This window comes from Bufo gargarizans, chromosome 5 (assembly GCF_014858855.1).
Source record: "Bufo gargarizans isolate SCDJY-AF-19 chromosome 5, ASM1485885v1, whole genome shotgun sequence".
Taxonomy (NCBI): Eukaryota; Metazoa; Chordata; class Amphibia; order Anura; family Bufonidae; genus Bufo; species Bufo gargarizans.
This window is the reverse complement of record NC_058084.1, coordinates 256,494,090-256,512,891: the sequence shown is the minus strand read 5'-3', so window position 1 is coordinate 256,512,891 and position 18,802 is coordinate 256,494,090. Positions and strand designations below refer to the sequence as shown.

General features: G+C 44.3%; 1 long non-coding RNA gene across 1 annotated transcript in view; it reads left to right on the top strand.

Annotated features, from left to right (window-relative positions):
* The window catches only part of LOC122937767, a 42,280-nt gene extending 24,730 nt beyond the window's left edge, over window positions 1-17,550 (top strand). Inside the window, exon 3 of the long non-coding RNA XR_006389913.1 lies at window positions 17,467-17,550. This is a non-coding gene — a long non-coding RNA (uncharacterized LOC122937767). The remainder of the gene's footprint in view (window positions 1-17,466) is intronic.
* Window positions 17,551-18,802: the final 1,252 nt, after the last annotated feature.

Here is an 18,802-nt window from a genome sequence, read left to right as displayed (position 1 = left end):
AAGGTGTAATAAGGCTGTGTCCTTAAGGGGTTAAAGAAGCATGGTGTGAATGCATAAATGCAATAGGGACTCTTTCACACGGGCGTCATATTTTTGGCCCGGATAAGAGGCGAGTGCGATTTTTCCGCGCGAGTGCAAAACATTGTAATACATTCTGCACGCGCGTGAGAAAAAATACGCATGTTTGGTACCCAGACCCGAACTTCTTCACAGAAGTTCGGGCTTGGGATTGATGTTCTGAAGATTGTATTATTTTCCCTTATATCATGATTATTAGGGAAAATAATAGCATTCTTAATACAGAATGCTTAGTAGGTGATCAATTGAGGGTTAAAAATTTTTTAAAAAAATTAACTCAATCCCCCAAGCTGCGCTGAACGTCCTTTCGGACAGGACACTTGATGAGGGGCAAGCCAACAGTTTCATTGCAAATTGTGCAAGTTCTGGCCAGAGGTCAAGCCTGCCCACCCAGTAATCCAGGGGTTCATCACTTCTCAGAGCGTCCAAATCGGCCGTTAAACCGATGTAGCCGGACACCTGCCGGTCTAGGTGTTCCCTGAGGCTGGATCCGGAGCACAGCTGTCGATGGGTCAGCTGAAAGAATGTTTTCATATCAGAAGGGAACACATCTTCAAACCGCCCTTTTCTTGTAGTCGCTGTTGTATTGGTACCCACAACAGTTTCTCTGTGAGTGGAAACTGCTCTGTCAGTGCCCAAAAAAGCAGAATGCAGCATTTCTCTAAGCAAGGCCTGGAAGTGCTGCATTCTGACAACCCACTCTATGGCAAATACTCAGATTTATTGGTTAAATTTTTAAATAATGCACTAAAATGAATTAATAGCATGCAATCATAAAATATTAATAACATATGATATAAAACTGGTCGACCATGTGTGAACCAAATTGAGATATTGCGTTGCAATAATTAATGAAGGAGCAGACACATAAAATGGTGCTGCAGCGGTATCCTAGTGATGAAATGAAATAAATAGATGAGTGACAAAACAAGTTCATACAGAACCAATAATTGTGTATAAATAATCAAGGGTGAATTAAACCATATCCATAATGTTTCAAAATCCACAGTGTTACAAAACGTGAGTCTAAACTATCAACATAAAAATAGTGTTGCAATAATGAAGTGAAAAAAATGTTGTAATAATAAAGTGAAAAAAGTGAAAAAAGGTGGGGAGACACCTGATGGAGTCCTGCGCGACCGTGCACGCTTATATGTTCAAAGTGCATTCTGACAACCCTCTGTGATGGTGGTAACATTTCCGCCATTTTTTGTTTGTAACGGGGGTCTAAATACGTTGCCACCCAGTACTGGTCCTTGCCCTTTATGCTTTTTATACGGGGGTCCCTCTTAAAGGCCCCGATTTGCACTAAACTGGAAGTGTTGTAGTGGCCTGGCTCCTGCTCATCATCCAGGATAATGTCATCCTCGTTCTCCTCCCCCCATCCACGGACAACACGAGGGATCCCAGAAAGGTTTAAAGCATGCTCTTCTTGATCCTCCTCCTCCTGTAAACGACAGAGTCAGGGCAATAAAGATACAGTCTTGTTTGGCTGTTAACCCTTGCTTTGTTAGTGGAAAAAATGGGTTAAAATGGAAAATTAGGCAAAAAAATGAAATTCTCAAATTTCATCCCCATTTGCCAATAACTCTTGTGCAACACCTAAAGGGTTAACGAAGTTTGTAAAATCAGTTTTGAATACCTTGAGGGGTTTAGTTTATAGAATGGGGTCATTTTTAGGTGGTTTCTATTATGTAAGCCTCGCAAAGTGACTTCAGAGCTGTAGTGGTCCCTGAAGTGGTAACATGAAGTAGACATATGGGGAATGTAAAGTCATCACAATTTTTAGGGGTATTACTATGTATTACAGAAGTAGAGAAACTGAAACATAGAAATTTGCAAATTTTTTAATTTTTTTTTAAATTAGGTATTTTTGGGTGCGAAAAAAATAATTGTTTCGACTTCATTTTACCAGTGTCATGAAGTACAATATGTGACGAAAAAAACAATCTCAGAACGACCTGGATAAGTCAAAGCGTTTTAAAGTTATCAGTAGGGATGAGCGAACTCGAACTGTATAGTTCGGGTTCGTACCGAATTTTGGGGTGTCCGTGACACGGACCCGAACCCGGACATTTTCGTAAAAGTCCGGGTTCGGGTTCGGTGTTCGTCGCTTTCTTGGCGCTTTTGTGACGCTTTCTTGGCGCTTTTTGAAAGGCTGCAAAGCAGCCAATCAACAAGCGTCATACTACTTGCCCCAAGAGGCCATCACAGCCATGCCTACTATTGGCATGGCTGTGATTGGCCAGAGCACCATGTGACCCAGCCTCTATTTAAGCTGGAGTCACATAGCGCCGCCCGTCACTCTGCTCTGATTAGCGTAGGGAGAGGTTGCGGCTGCGACAGTAGGGCGAGATTAGGCAGATTAACTCCTCCAAAGGACTTGATTAACTGATCGATCTGCAGCTGTGGATCATTGAGCTGCTGATCCTCAATTGCTCACTGTTTTTAGGCTGCCCAGACCGTTTGTCAGTCACATTTTTCTGGGGTGATCGGCGGCCATTTTGTGTCTTGTGGTGCGCCAGCACAAGCTGCGACCAAGTGCATTTAACCCTCAATGGTGTGGTTGTTTTTTGGCTAAAGCCTACATCAGGGTGAAGCTGTCACACCAAGTGCATTTAACCAGCAATAGTCTGTTCATTTTTTGGCCATATACAAAATCAGGGGCAAGCTGCGCCTGTCACCAAGTGCATTTAACCCTCAATGGTGTGGTTGTTTTTTGGCTAAAGCCTACATCAGGGTGAAGCTGTCACACCAAGTGCATTTAACCAGCAATAGTCTGTTCATTTTTTGGCCATATACAAAATCAGGGGCAAGCTGCGCCTGTCACCAAGTGCATTTAACCCTCAATGGTGTGGTTGTTTTTTGGCTAAAGCCTACATCAGGGTGAAGCTGTCACACCAAGTGCATTTAACCAGCAATAGTCTGTTCATTTTTTGGCCATATACAAAATCAGGGGCAAGCTGCGCCTGTCACCAAGTGCATTTAACCCTCAATGGTGTGGTTGTTTTTTGGCTAAAGCCTACATCAGGGTGAAGCTGTCACACCAAGTGCATTTAACCAGCAATAGTCTGTTCATTTTTTGGCCATATACAAAATCAGGGGCAAGCTGCGCCTGTCACCAAGTGCATTTAACCCTCAATGGTGTGGTTGTTTTCTGGCTAAAGCCTACATCAGGGTGAAGCTGTCACACCAAGTGCATTTAACCAGCAATAGTCTGTTTATTTTTTGGCCATATACTACATCAGGGGCAAGCTGCGCCCGTCACCAAGTGCATTTAACCCTCAGTAGTGTGGTTGGTCAAGCTGTGACACCAAGTGCATTTAACCAGCAATAGTCTGTTCATTTTTTGGCCATATACTACATCAGGGGCAAGCTGCGCCCGTCACCAAGTGCATTTAACCAGCAATAGTGTGGTTATTTTTTGGCCATATCCCAGTCTAATTCTGTCACTAAATCCATACCGGTCACCCAGCGCCTAAATACTAGGCCTCAAATTTATATCCCGCTAAATCTCTCGTTACCGCTGTCCTGTTGTAGCTGGGAAAGTTATTTAGTGTCCGTCAAAGCACATTTTTTGTTCTGGGTTGAAGTACAATTCCCAATTTAGCAATTTCATAATTTAGTGGTTTCTGCTATATCAGAGCTATTTGAAATCTATCCCTAAAAGGGTATATAATATTCAAGGTGCACATTGGGTCATTCAGAATAACTTCACACACACCCGCTACTGTGTATTTTCAAGTCTAATTCTGTCACTAAACCCATACCTGTCACCCAGCGCCTAAATACTAGGCCTCAAATTTATATCCTGCTAAATCTCTCGTTACCGCTGTCCTGTTGTAGCTGGGAAAGTTATTTAGTGTCCGTCAAAGCACATTTTTTGTTCTGGGTTGAAGTACAATTCCCAATTTAGCAATTTCATAATTTAGTGGTTTCTGCTATATCAGAGCTATTTGAAATCTATCCCTAAAAGGGTATATAATATTCAAGGTGCACATTGGGTCATTCAGAATAACTTCACACACACCCGCTACTGTGTATTTTCAAGTCTAATTCTGTCACTAAACCCATACCTGTCACCCAGCGCCTAAATACTAGGCCTCAAATTTATATCCTGCTAAATCTCTCGTTACCGCTGTCCTGTTGTAGCTGGGAAAGTTATTTAGTGTCCGTCAAAGCACATTTTTTGTTCTGGGTTGAAATACAATTCCCAATTTAGCAATTTCATAATTTAGTGGTTTCTGCTATATCAGAGCTATTTGAAATCTATCCCTAAAAGGGTAGATCATATTGAAGGTGCACATAGGGTCATTCAGAATAACTTCACACACACCCGCTACTGTGTATTTCCAAGTCTAATTCTGTCACTAAACCCATACCTGTCACCCAGCGCCTAAATACTAGGCCTCAAATTTATATCCCGCTAAATCTCTCGTTACCGCTGTCCTGTTGTAGCTGGGAAAGTTATTTAGTGTCCGTCAAAGCACATTTTTTGTTCTGGGTTGAAGTACAATTCCCAATTTAGCAATTTCATAATTTAGTGGTTTCTGCTATATCAGAGCTATTTGAAATCTATCCCTAAAAGGGTATATAATATTCAAGGTGCACATTGGGTCATTCAGAATAACTTCACACACACCCGCTACTGTGTATTTCCAAGTCTAATTCTGTCACTAAACCCATACCTGTCACCCAGCGCCTAAATACTAGGCCTCAAATTTATATCCTGCTAAATCTCTCGTTACCGCTGTCCTGTTGTAGCTGGGAAAGTTATTTTGTGTCCGTCAAAGCACATTTTTTCTTCTGGGTTGAAATACAATTCCCAATTTAGCAATTTCATAATTTAGTGGTTTCTGCTATATCAGAGCTATTTGAAATCTATCCCTAAAAGGGTAGATCATATTGAAGGTGCACATAGGGTCATTCAGAATAACTTCACACACACCCGCTACTGTGTATTTCCAAGTCTAATTCTGTCACTAAACCCATACCTGTCACCCAGCGCCTAAATACTAGGCCTCAAATTTATATCCCGCTAAATCTCTCGTTACCGCTGTCCTGTTGTAGCTGGGAAAGTTATTTAGTGTCCGTCAAAGCACATTTTTTGTTCTGGGTTGAAGTACAATTCCCAATTTAGCAATTTCATAATTTAGTGGTTTCTGCTATATCAGAGCTATTTGAAATCTATGCCTAAAAGGGTATATAATATTCAAGGTGCACATTGGGTCATTCAGAATAACTTCACACACACCCGCTACTGTGTATTTCCAAGTCTAATTCTCTCACTAAACCCATACCTGTCACCCAGCGCCTAAATACTAGGCCTCAAATTTATATCCTGCTAAATCTCTCGTTACCGCTGTACTGTTGTTGCTTGGAAAGATATTTAGTGTCCGTCAAAGCACATTTTTTGTTCTGGGTTGAAGTACAATTCCCAATTTAGCAATTTCATAATTTAGTGGTTTCTGCTATATCAGAGCTATTTGAAATCTATCCCTAAAAGGGTATATAATATTCAAGGTGCACATTGGGTCATTCAGAATAACTTCACACACACCCGCTACTGTGTATTTTCAAGTCTAATTCTGTCACTAAACCCATACCTGTCACCCAGCGCCTAAATACTAGGCCTCAAATTTATATCCTGCTAAATCTCTCGTTACCGCTGTACTGTTGTTGCTGGGCAAGATATTTAGTGTCCGTCAAAGCACATTTTTTGTTCTGGGTTGAAATACAATTCCCAATTTAGCAATTTCATAATTTAGTGGTTTCTGCTATATCAGAGCTATTTGAAATCTATCCCTAAAAGGGTATATAATATTCAAGGTGCACATTGGGTCATTCAGAATAACTTCACACACACCCGCTACTGTGTATTTTCAAGTCTAATTCTGTCACTAAACCCATACCTGTCACCCAGCGCCTAAATACTAGGCCTCAAATTTATATCCTGCTAAATCTCTCGTTACCGCTGTACTGTTGTTGCTGGGCAAGATATTTAGTGTCCGTCAAAGCACATTTTTTGTTCTGGGTTGAAATACAATTCCCAATTTAGCAATTTCATAATTTAGTGGTTTCTGCTATATCAGAGCTATTTGAAATCTATCCCTAAAAGGGTATATAATATTCAAGTTGCACATTGGGTCATTCAGAATAACTTCACACACACCCGCTACTGTGTATTTTCAAGTCTAATTCTGTCACTAAACCCATACCTGTCACCCAGCGCCTAAATACTAGGCCTCAAATTTATATCCTGCTAAATCTCTCGTTACCGCTGTACTGTTGTTGCTGGGCAAGATATTTAGTGTCCGTCAAAGCACATTTTTTGTTCTGGGTTGAAATACAATTCCCAATTTAGCAATTTCATAATTTAGTGGTTTCTGCTATATCAGAGCTATTTGAAATCTATCCCTAAAAGGGTATATAATATTCAAGGTGCACATTGGGTCATTCAGAATAACTTCACACACACCCGCTACTGTGTATTTCCAAGTCTAATTCTGGCACTAAACCCATACCTGTCACCCAGCGCCTAAATACTAGGCCTCAAATTTATATCCCGCTAAATCTGTCCCTAGTGCTGTAGCTGGGCGAGTTATTTAGTGTCCGTTCAAGCACATTTCTTGTTCTGGGTTGAAATACAATTCCCAATTTAGCAATTTCATAATTTAGTGGTTTCTGCTATATCAGAGCTATTTGAAATCTATCCCTAAAAGGGTATATAATATTCAAGGTGCACATAGGGTCATTCAGAATAACTTCACACACCCGCTACTGTGCATTTCCAAATCTAATTCTGTCACTAAACCCATACCTGTCACCCAGCGCCTAAATACTAGGCCTCAAATTTATATCCCGCTAAATCTCTCGTTACCGCTGTCCTGTTGTGGCTGGGAAAGTTATTTAGTGTCCGTCAAAGCACATTTTTTGTTCTGGGTTGAAATACAATTCCCAATTTAGCAATTTCATAATTTAGTCGTTTCTGCTATATCAGAGCTATTTGAAATCTATCCCTAAAAGGGTAGATCATATTGAAGGTGCACATAGGGTCATTCAGAATAACTTCACACACACGCTTCTGTGCATTTCCAAGTCTAATTCTGTCACTAAATCCATACCGGTCACCCAGCGCCTAAATACTAGGCCTCAAATTTATATCCCGCTGAATTTGAATACAATACATTGGGCCAAATAATATATTTGTTGTTGTGGTGAACCATAACAATGAGAAAAACATCTAGTAAGGGACGCGGACGTGGACATGGTCGTGGTGGTGTTAGTGGACCCTCTGGTGCTGGGAGAGGACGTGGCCGTTCTGCCACATCCACACGTCCTAGTGTACCAACTACCTCAGGTCCCAGTAGCCGCCAGAATTTACAGCGATATATGGTGGGGCCCAATGCCGTTCTAAGGATGGTAAGGCCTGAGCAGGTACAGGCATTAGTCAATTGGGTGGCCGACAGTGGATCCAGCACGTTCACATTATCTCCCACCCAGTCTTCTGCAGAAAGCGCACAGATGGCGCCTGAAAACCAACCCCATCAGTCTGTCACATCACCCCCATGCATACCAGGGAAACTGTCTCAGCCTCAAGTTATGCAGCAGTCTCTTATGCTGTTTGAAGACTCCGCTGGCAGGGTTTCCCAAGGGCATCCACCTAGCCCTTCCCCAGCGGTGAAAGACATAGAATGCACTGACGCACAACCACTTATGTTTCCTGATGATGAGGACATGGGAATACCACCTCAGCATGTCTCTGATGATGACGAAACACAGGTGCCAACTGCTGCGTCTTTCTGCAGTGTGCAGACTGAACAGGAGGTCAGGGATCAAGACTGGGTGGAAGACGATGCAGGGGACGATGAGGTCCTAGACCCCACATGGAATGAAGGTCGTGCCACTGACTTTCACAGTTCGGAGGAAGAGGCAGTGGTGAGACCGAGCCAACAGCGTAGCAAAAGAGGGAGCAGTGGGCAAAAGCAGAACACCCGCCGCCAAGAGACTCCGCCTGCTACTGACCGCCGCCATCTGGGACCGAGCACCCCAAAGGCAGCTTCAAGGAGTTCCCTGGCATGGCACTTCTTCAAACAATGTGCTGACGACAAGACCCGAGTGGTTTGCACGCTGTGCCATCAGAGCCTGAAGCGAGGCATTAACGTTCTGAACCTGAGCACAACCTGCATGACCAGGCACCTGCATGCAAAGCATGAACTGCAGTGGAGTAAACACCTTAAAACCAAGGAAGTCACTCAGGCTCCCCCTGCTACCTCTTCTGCTGCTGCCGCCTCGGCCTATTCTGCTGCTGCCGCCTCGGCCTCTTCCTCCGCCTCTGGAGGAACGTTGGCACCTGCCGCCCAGCAAACAGGGGATGTACCACCAACACCACCACCACCACCTCCGTCACCAAGCGTCTCAACCATGTCACACGCCAGCGTTCAGCTCTCCATCTCACAAACATTTGATAGAAAGCGTAAATTCCCACCTAGCCACCCTCGATCCCTGGCCCTGAATGCCAGCATTTCTAAACTACTGGCCTATGAAATGCTGTCATTTAGGCTGGTGGACACAGACAGCTTCAAACAGCTCATGTCGCTTGCTGTCCCACAGTATGTTGTTCCCAGCCGCCACTACTTCTCCAAGAGAGCCGTGCCTTCCCTGCACAACCAAGTATCCGATAAAATCAAGTGTGCACTGCGCAACGCCATCTGTGGCAAGGTCCACCTAACCACAGATACGTGGACCAGTAAGCACGGCCAGGGACGCTATATCTCCCTAACTGCACACTGGGTAAATGTAGTGGCAGCTGGGCCCCAGGCGGAGAGCTGTTTGGCGCACGTCCTTCCGCCGCCAAGGATCGCAGGGCAACATTCTTTGCCTCCTGTTGCCACCTCCTCCTTCTCGGCTTCCTCCTCCTCTTCTTCCACCTGCTCATCCAGTCAGCCACACACCTTCACCACCAACTTCAGCACAGCCCGGGGTAAACGTCAGCAGGCCATTCTGAAACTCATATGTTTGGGGGACAGGCCCCACACCGCACAGGAGTTGTGGCGGGGTATAGAACAACAGACCGACGAGTGGTTGCTGCCGGTGAGCCTCAAGCCCGGCCTGGTGGTGTGTGATAATGGGCGAAATCTCGTTGCAGCTCTGGGACTAGCCAATTTGACGCACATCCCTTGCTTGGCGCATGTGCTGAATTTGGTGGTGCAGAAGTTCATTCACAACTACCCCGACATGTCAGAGCTGCTGCATAAAGTGCGGGCCGTCTGTTCGCGCTTCCGGCGTTCACATCCTGCTGCTGCTCGCCTGTCTGCGCTACAGCGTAACTTCGGCCTTCCCGCTCACCGCCTCATATGCGACGTGCCCACCAGGTGGAACTCCACCTTGCACATGCTGGACAGACTGTGCGAGCAGCAGCAGGCCATAGTGGAGTTTCAGCTGCAGCACGCACGGGTCAGTCGCACTACAGAACAGCACCACTTCACCACCAATGACTGGGCCTCCATGCGAGACCTGTGTGCCCTGTTGCGCTGTTTCGAGTACTCCACCAACATGGCCAGTGGCGATGACACCGTTATCAGCGTTACAATACCACTTCTATGTCTCCTTGAGAAAACACTTAGGGCGATGATGGAAGAGGAGGTGGCCCAGGAGGAGGAGGAGGAGGAGGAGGAAGAGGGGTCATTTTTAGCACTTTCAGGCCAGTCTCTTCGAAGTGACTCAGAGGGAGGTTTTTGGCAACAGCAGAGGCCAGGTACAAATGTGGCCAGCCAGGGCCCACTACTGGAGGACGAGGAGGACGAGGATGAGGAGGAGGTGGAGGAGGATGAGGATGAAGCATGGTCACAGCGGGGTGGCACCCAACGCAGCTCGGGTCCATCACTGGTGCGTGGCTGGGGGGAAAGGCAGGACGATGACGATACGCCTCCCACAGAGGACAGCTTGTCCTTATCCCTGGGCAGCCTGGCACACATGAGCGACTACATGCTGCAGTGCCTGCGCAACGACAGCAGAGTTGCCCACATTTTAACCTGTGCGGACTACTGGGTTGCCACCCTGCTGGATCCACGCTACAAAGACAATGTGCCCACCTTACTTCCTGCACTGGAGCGTGATAGGAAGATGCGCGAGTACAAGCGCACGTTGGTAGACGCGCTACTGAGAGCATTCCCAAATGTCACAGGGGAACAAGTGGAAGCCCAAGGCCAAGGCAGAGGAGGAGCAAGAGGTCGCCAAGGCAGCTGTGTCACGGCCAGCTCCTCTGAGGGCAGGGTTAGCATGGCAGAGATGTGGAAAACTTTTGTCAACACGCCACAGCTAACTGCACCACCACCTGATACGCAACGTGTTAGCAGGAGGCAACATTTCACTAACATGGTGGAACAGTACGTGTGCACACCCCTCCACGTACTGACTGATGGTTCGGCCCCATTCAACTTCTGGGTCTCTAAATTGTCCACGTGGCCAGAGCTAGCCTTTTATGCCTTGGAGGTGCTGGCCTGCCCGGCAGCCAGCGCTTTGTCTGAACGTGTATTCAGCACGGCAGGGGGCGTCATTACAGACAAACGCAGCCGCCTGTCTACAGCCAATGTGGACAAGCTGACGTTCATAAAAATGAACCAGGCATGGATCCCACAGGACCTGTCCGTCCCTTGTCCAGATTAGACATTAACTACCTCCCCATAACCATATATTATTGGACTCCAGGGCACTTCCTCATTCAATCCTATTTTTATTTTCATTTTACCATTATATTGCAAGGCTACCCAAAGTTGAATGAACCTCTCCTCTGCCTGTGTGCTAGGCCTAAATATATGCCAATGGATTGTTGCAGTGGTGGCTGACGTGAAGCCTCATTCTCTGCTATGACATGCAGACTGATTCTCTGGTGACATGAAGCCAGATCCTCTGTTACGGGACCTCTCTCCTCTGCCTGGGTGCTGGGCCTAAATATCTGACAATGGACTGTTGCATTGGTGGCTGACGTGAAGCCTGATTCTCTGCTATGACATGCAGACTAATTCTCTGCTGACATGAAGCCAGATTGTCTGTTACGGGACCTCTCTCCTCTGCCTGGGTGCTGGGCCTAAATTTATGAAAATGGACTGTTGCAGTGGTGGGTGACGTGAAGCCTGATTCTCTGCTATGACATGAAGACTGATTCTCTCCTGACATGAAGCCAGATTGTCTGTTACGGGACCTCTCTCCTCTGCCTGGGTGCTGGGCCTAAATTTATGAAAATGGACTGTTACAGTGGTGGGTGACGTGAAGCCTGATTCTCTGCTATGATATGAAGACTGATTCTCTGCTGACATGAAGCCAGATTGTCTGTTACGGGACCTCTCTCCTCTGCCTGGGTGCTGGGCCTAAATTTATGAAAATGGACTCTTACAGTGGTGGGTGACGTGAAGCCTGATTCTCTGCTATGACATGAAGACTGATTCTCTGCTGACATGAAGCCAGATCCTCTGTTACGGGACCTCTCTCCTCTGCCTGGGTGCTGGGCCTAAATATCTGACAATGGACTGTTGCATTGGTGGCTGACGTGAAGCCTGATTCTCTGCTATGATATGAAGACTGATTCTCTGCTGACATGAAGCCAGATTGTCTGTTACGGGACCTCTCTCCTCTGCCTGTGTGCTAGGCCTAAATACAGACGTGGACAAAATTGTTGGTACCCTTTGGTCAATGAAAGAAAAAGTCACAATGGTCACAGAAATAACTTTAATCTGACAAAAGTAATAATAAATTAAAATTCTATAAATGTTAACCAATGAAAGTCAGACATTGTTTTTCAACCATGCTTCAACAGAATTATGTAAAAAAATAAACTCATGAAACAGGCATGGACAAAAATGATGGTACCCCTAACTTAATATTTTGTTGCGCAACCTTTTGAGGCAATCACTGCAATCAAACGCTTCCTGTAACTGTCAATGAGACATCTGCACCTCTCAGCAGGTATTTTGGCCCACTCCTCATGAGCAAACTGCTCCAGTTGTGTCCGGTTTGAAGGGTGCCTTTTCCAGACTGCATGTTTCAGCTCCTTCCAAAGATGCTCAATAGGATTGAGGTCAGGGCTCATAGAAGGCCACTTTAGAATAGTCCAATTTTTTCCTCTTAGCCATTCTTGGGTGTTTTTAGCGGTGTGTTTTGGGTCATTGTCCTGTTGCAAGACCCATGACCTGCGACTGAGACCAAGCTTTCTGACACTGGCTAGTACATTTCTCTCTAGAATTCCTTGATAGTCTTGAGATTTCATTGTACCCTGCACAGATTCAAGACACCCTGTGCCAGACGCAGCAAAGCAGCCCCAGAACATAACAGAGCCTCCTCCATGTTTCACAGTAGGGACAGTGTTCTTTTCTTGATATGCTTCATTTTTTCGTCTGTGAACATACAGCTGATGTGCCTTGGCAAAAACTTCGATTTTTGTCTCATCTGTCCACAGGACATTCTCCCAGAAGCTTTGTGGCTTGTCAACATGTAGTTTGGCATATTCCAGTCTTGCTTTTTTATGATTCGTTTTCAACAATGGTGTCCTCCTTGGTCGTCTCCCATGTAGTCCACTTTGGCTCAAACAACGACGGATGGTGCGATCTGACACTGATGTTCCTTGAGCATGAAGTTCACCTTGAATCTCTTTAGAAGTGTTTCTAGGCTCTTTTGTTACCATTCGGATTATCCGTCTCTTAGATTTGTCATCAATTTTCCTCCTGCGGCCACGTCCAGGGAGGTTGGCTACAGTCCCATGGATCTTAAACTTATGAATAATATGTGCAACTGTACTCACAGGAACATCTAGTTGCTTGGAGATGGTCTTATAGCCTTTACCTTTAACATGCTTGTCTATAATTTTCTTTCTGATCTCTTGAGACAGCTCTTTCCTTTGCTTCCTCTGGTCCATGTCGAGTGTGGTACACACCATATCACCAAACAACACAGTGATTACCTGGAGCCATATATATAGGCCCAACGGCTGATTACAAGGTTGTAGACACCTGTGATGCTAATTAGTGGACACACCTTGAATTAACATGTCCCTTTGGTCACATTATGTTCTGTGTTTTCTAGGGGTACCATCATTTTTGTCCATGCCTGTTTCATGAGTTTATTTTTTTACATAATTCTGTTGAAGCATGGTTGAAAAACAATGTCTGACTTTCATTGGTTAACATTTATAGAATTTTAATTTATTATTACTTTTGTCAGATTAAAGTTATTTCTGTGACCATTGTGACTTTTTCTTTCATTGACCAAAGGGTACCAACAATTTTGTCCACGTCTGTATATGCCAATGGATTGTTGCAGTGGTGGCTGACGTGAAGCCTGATTCTCTGCTATGACATGCAGACTGATTCTCTGGTGACATGAAGCCAGATCCTCTGTTACGGGACCTCTCTCCTCTGCCTGGGTGCTGGGCCTAAATTTATGAAAATGGACTGTTGCAGTGGTGGGTGACGTGAAGCCTCATTCTCTGCTATGACATGCAGACTGATTCTCTGCTGACATGAAGCCAGATTGTCTGTTACGGGACCTCTCTCCTCTGCCTGTGTGCTAGGCCTAAATATATGCCAATGGATTGTTGCAGTGGTGGCTGACGTGAAGCCTGATTCTCTGCTATGACATGCAGACTGATTCTCTGGTGACATGAAGCCAGATCCTCTGTTACGGGACCTCTCTCCTCTGCCTGGGTGCTGGGCCTAAATATCTGACAATGGACTGTTGCATTGGTGGCTGACGTGAAGCCTGATTCTCTGCTATGATATGAAGACTGATTCTCTGCTGACATGAAGCCAGATTGTCTGTTACGGGACCTCTCTCCTCTGCCTGTGTGCTAGGCCTAAATATATGCCAATGGATTGTTGCAGTGGTGGCTGACGTGAAGCCTGATTCTCTGCTATGACATGCAGACTGATTCTCTGGTGACATGAAGCCAGATCCTCTGTTACGGGACCTCTCTCCTCTGCCTGGGTGCTGGGCCTAAATTTATGAAAATGGACTGTTGCAGTGGTGGGTGACGTGAAGCCTGATTCTCTGCTATGACATGCAGACTGATTCTCTGGTGACATGAAGCCAGATCCTCTGTTACGGGACCTCTCTCCTCTGCCTGGGTGCTGGGCCTAAATTTATGAAAATGGACTGTTGCAGTGGTGGGTGACGTGAAGCCTCATTCTCTGCTATGACATGCAGACTGATTCTCTGCTGACATGAAGCCAGATTGTCTGTTACGGGACCTCTCTCCTCTGCCTGGGTGCTGGGCCTGAATTTATGACAATGGACTGTTGCAGTGGTGGCTGACGTGAAGCCTGATTCTCTGCTATGATATGAAGACTGATTCTCTGCTGACATGAAGCCAGATTGTCTGTTACGGGACCTCTCTCCTCTGCCTGGGTGCCGGGGCCTAAATATCTGAGAATGGACTGTTCCAGTGGTGGGTAACGGGAAGCCAGATACTCTGCTATGATATGAAGACTGATTCTCTGCTGACATGAAGCCAGATTGTCTGTTACGGGACCTCTCTCCTCTGCCTGGGTGCTGGGCCTAAATTTATGAAAATGGACTATTACAGTGGTGGGTGACGTGAAGCCTGATTCTCTGCTATGACACGAAGACTGATTCTCTGCTGACATGAAGCCAGATTGTCTGTTACGGGACCTCTCTCCTCTGCCTGGGTGCCGGGGCCTAAATATCTGAGAATGGACTGTTCCAGTGGTGGGTGACGGGAAGCCAGATTCTCTGCTATGGAACCTCTCTCCAATTGATTTTGGTTAATTTTTATTTATTTAATTTTTATTTTAATTAATTTCCCTATCCACATTTGTTTGCAGGGGATTTACCTACATGTTGCTGCCTTTTGCAGCCCTCTAGCCCTTTCCTGGGCTGTTTTACAGCCGTTTTAGTGCCGAAAAGTTCGGGTCCCCATTGACTTCAATGGGGTTCGGGACGAAGTTCGGATCGGGTTCGGATCCCGAACCCGAACATTTCCGGGATGTTCGGCCGAACTTCTCGAACCCGAACATCCAGGTGTTCGCTCAACTCTAGTTATCAGCACTTAAAGTGACACTGGTCAGATTTGCAAAAAATGGCCTGTTCCTAAGGTGTAATAAGGCTGTGTCCTTAAGGGGTTAAAGAAGCATGGTGTGAATGCATAAATGCAATAGGGACTCTTTCACACGGGCGTCATATTTTTGGCCCGGATAAGAGGCGAGTGCGATTTTTCCGCGCGAGTGCAAAACATTGTAATACATTCTGCACGCGCGTGAGAAAAAATACGCATGTTTGGTACCCAGACCCGAACTTCTTCACAGAAGTTCGGGCTTGGGATTGATGTTCTGAAGATTGTATTATTTTCCCTTATATCATGATTATTAGGGAAAATAATAGCATTCTTAATACAGAATGCTTAGTAGGTGATCAATTGAGGGTTAAAAATTTTTAAAAAAAATTAACTCACCTTCTCCTCTTGATCGCGTAGTTTCCGGTCTCTTCTTTACTTCTTTAATGATGAACTACCGGCTAGGACCTCTGGTGACGTCAGATCACATGCTCCAATCACATGGTCCATCACCGTGGTGATAGACCATGTGATTGGAGCATGTGATCTGACGTCACCACAGGTCCTTAGCCAACAGCTCATCATTAAAGAAGTAAAGAAGAGACCGGGAACTACGCGATCAATAAGAGAAGGTGAGTTAATATATTTTTTTTTTTTAACCCCTCCAGCACTATTATACTATGCATTTTGTATTCAGAATGCTATTATTTTCCCTTTTAACCATGTTATAAGGGAAAATAATACAGTGAATAGACTGTCACCTAGCAACAATGCGTGAAAATCGCACCGCATCCGCACTTGCTTGCGGATGCTTGCGATTTTCACGCAACCCTATTAATTTCTATTGGGCCTGCATTACGTGAAAAACACAGAATATGGAACATGCTGCGATTTTCACGCAACGCATAAGTGATGCGTGAAAATCACCGCTCATGTGCACAGCCCCATAGAAATGAATGGGAAGTAGCAGACTCTGGTGTAGAGAATTATATCATCCTATGATACACTGAGGAGATAATCCCATCCCATGGGTCTCCTCTTGTCCTATTGTTCCATCAAGACACTGTGGAGGGGATGTCTTTTTTCATATTGTTAATTTTGGATTGAGTTATGCATCATAAAGCTGGAAGCCACTGCAATTATATATAGATCCCTCCATATTGGAATAGCTTTATATCAAATGTTCTTAAGATTTTGGAGTTGTTTATCTAAAATCTGAACATTTTAAAAGGCGACCGGGGGAGGTTGTGGAGGTAGAGGAGGAAGAGAAGGTGGAGGCCAGACCCTCATAGCCTATTGAGCCACCCCCACCAGATGTGGGAGACGTGAAGGAGGTGGAAAGTGCTGTACCCTCCAGCACCACCCCATCTCAGGACTCGGAGGAAGAGGAGATAATTACCAGCCCCCGGCAGAAAGGTAAATATGTGCACATAGCAATATGATTATGTATCCATAACATGTACATAAACATTAAAAGGGCCAACAATGAGGCAACAACATACACTATAGTAATACAAAAAAAGAACACTGGCCAATAACTGTTTAATCTTCTTTAAAACAATTGATTTAACAAATAAATAATATTAAACTCAAATGAATTATCATGAAACTAACACACAAAATAAAATTATAATGTACTGAAATATAGCTAACTAATATACCAAATAATGATTATAAAGACTTTAAATAAAAATAAAATAAAAAAAAGGTAAACAATAGACAAACAGACATATTTTGTACTGCCGTCTACATATCGACTGTCTATATAAAAATATCATATGATTTAATTTTTAAAAAACATTTTTTATTTAAATTGTTCACCGGGTGGTAACCCCGGTGAACAATTTAAATTACATTTTTTTTTTTTTTTATTAAAATAAAATATTAATTTATTCAACCTAACATCACTAAAAGTGCAACACCAAGCTAGCTAAAACAATCGGTCAGTGCATTCTGCTAAAAATGAGACCCAACCGTTGCCACATAAAATCAATTTGGCTCTCAAAATATGGAGACAGTAAAACATGAATTGTTTTTGGTTCAACAATGCTTTTATTGTGTAAAAGACAATTTACTATAAAATAAGGAAAAATAGTAGATTTGACCGAACCTGTAACAACCAGCTGTCTAAAAATATCATACCAAATAACCCCTTAGTTGGACACCTTTTTAAACAAAAATTTACAACTGTTTAAAATTAAAATTATGGACAGCTTTTCTCACAAAAAGTTGTAATAGCAAGCGATCATAAAGTCATATCCACCACAAATTAAAGGTTTAATAAGAGTTGCAAATAATGTTAATTTTTATTTATTTTTTCAAACAAGAATGAAGACATGGAAGGCCAAATTGGCCAAACTGCAAAGGGCACATCTCCATGATATGCGGGCCGTTAATGAGCGCTTGATGGGCATGGAGGAGAGGCAACGCAAGGCCATGAAGAACGTGCATGAGATTATCATGTTATTGGAGAAATTGCCTTAATAAAAAAAAATAAAGATTCTACTAATTTATATAAATTGTTTGTACAGTTATAACGTGTATTGTGCTTTTTGTAATATTGCTTGGTTTTACTGTAATAGCTCGGCCTAAATCAGCCAGAACTGACAGCAGCCGGTAAATACATGTCAAATACATATAGGGTCCATTCACACGTCTGTTAAGTGTGTCCGGAGAAGTAAGTGTCAGCCATTACAGGCCTCAAAAATTAGCCGACAGGCGTTCTCCTGACAGCAAATAACTTTGTATTCTGTTGCTGGTGGTACATTAGGCATTCACAGGATACATATGTAAGTGTCGGCCATTGCAGGCCTCAAAAATTAGCCGACGGGCATTCCCCTGACAGCAAATAACTTTGTATTCTGTTGCTGGTGGTACATTAGGCATTTTATGCCGCTGTATTTACCGAAGACAGGGACCATAAATTGTTATGGGTGGTGGCTGATATGGGCTGTCATGAGGAACTTTAAACAAACATGGTCTACTGTTCACATGTGCTGAATTCCTCAGAGATACATGCCTCATTAATTTTTAGAAATGTGAGGTAGTCAACACTGTCATGAGCTAGGCGAGTCCGCTTATCGGTCACAATCCCCCAAGCTGCGCTGAACGTCCTTTCGGACAGGACACTTGATGAGGGGCAAGCCAACAGTTTCATTGCAAATTGTGCAAGTTCTGGCCAGAGGTCAAGCCTGCCCACCCAGTAATCCAGGGGTTCATCACTTCTCAGAGCGTCCAAATCGGCCGTTAAACCGATGTAGCCGGACACCTGCCGGTCTAGGTGTTCCCTGAGGCTGGATCCGGAGCACAGCTGTCGATGGGTCAGCTGAAAGAATGTTTTCATATCAGAAGGGAACACATCTTCAAACCGCCCTTTTCTTGTAGTCGCTGTTGTATTGGTACCCACAACAGTTTCTCTGTGAGTGGAAACTGCTCTGTCAGTGCCCAAAAAAGCAGAATGCAGCATTTCTCTAAGCAAGGCCTGGAAGTGCTGCATTCTGACAACCCACTCTATGGCAAATACTCAGATTTATTGGTTAAATTTTTAAATAATGCACTAAAATGAATTAATAGCATGCAATCATAAAATATTAATAACATATGATATAAAACTGGTCGACCATGTGTGAACCAAATTGAGATATTGCGTTGCAATAATTAATG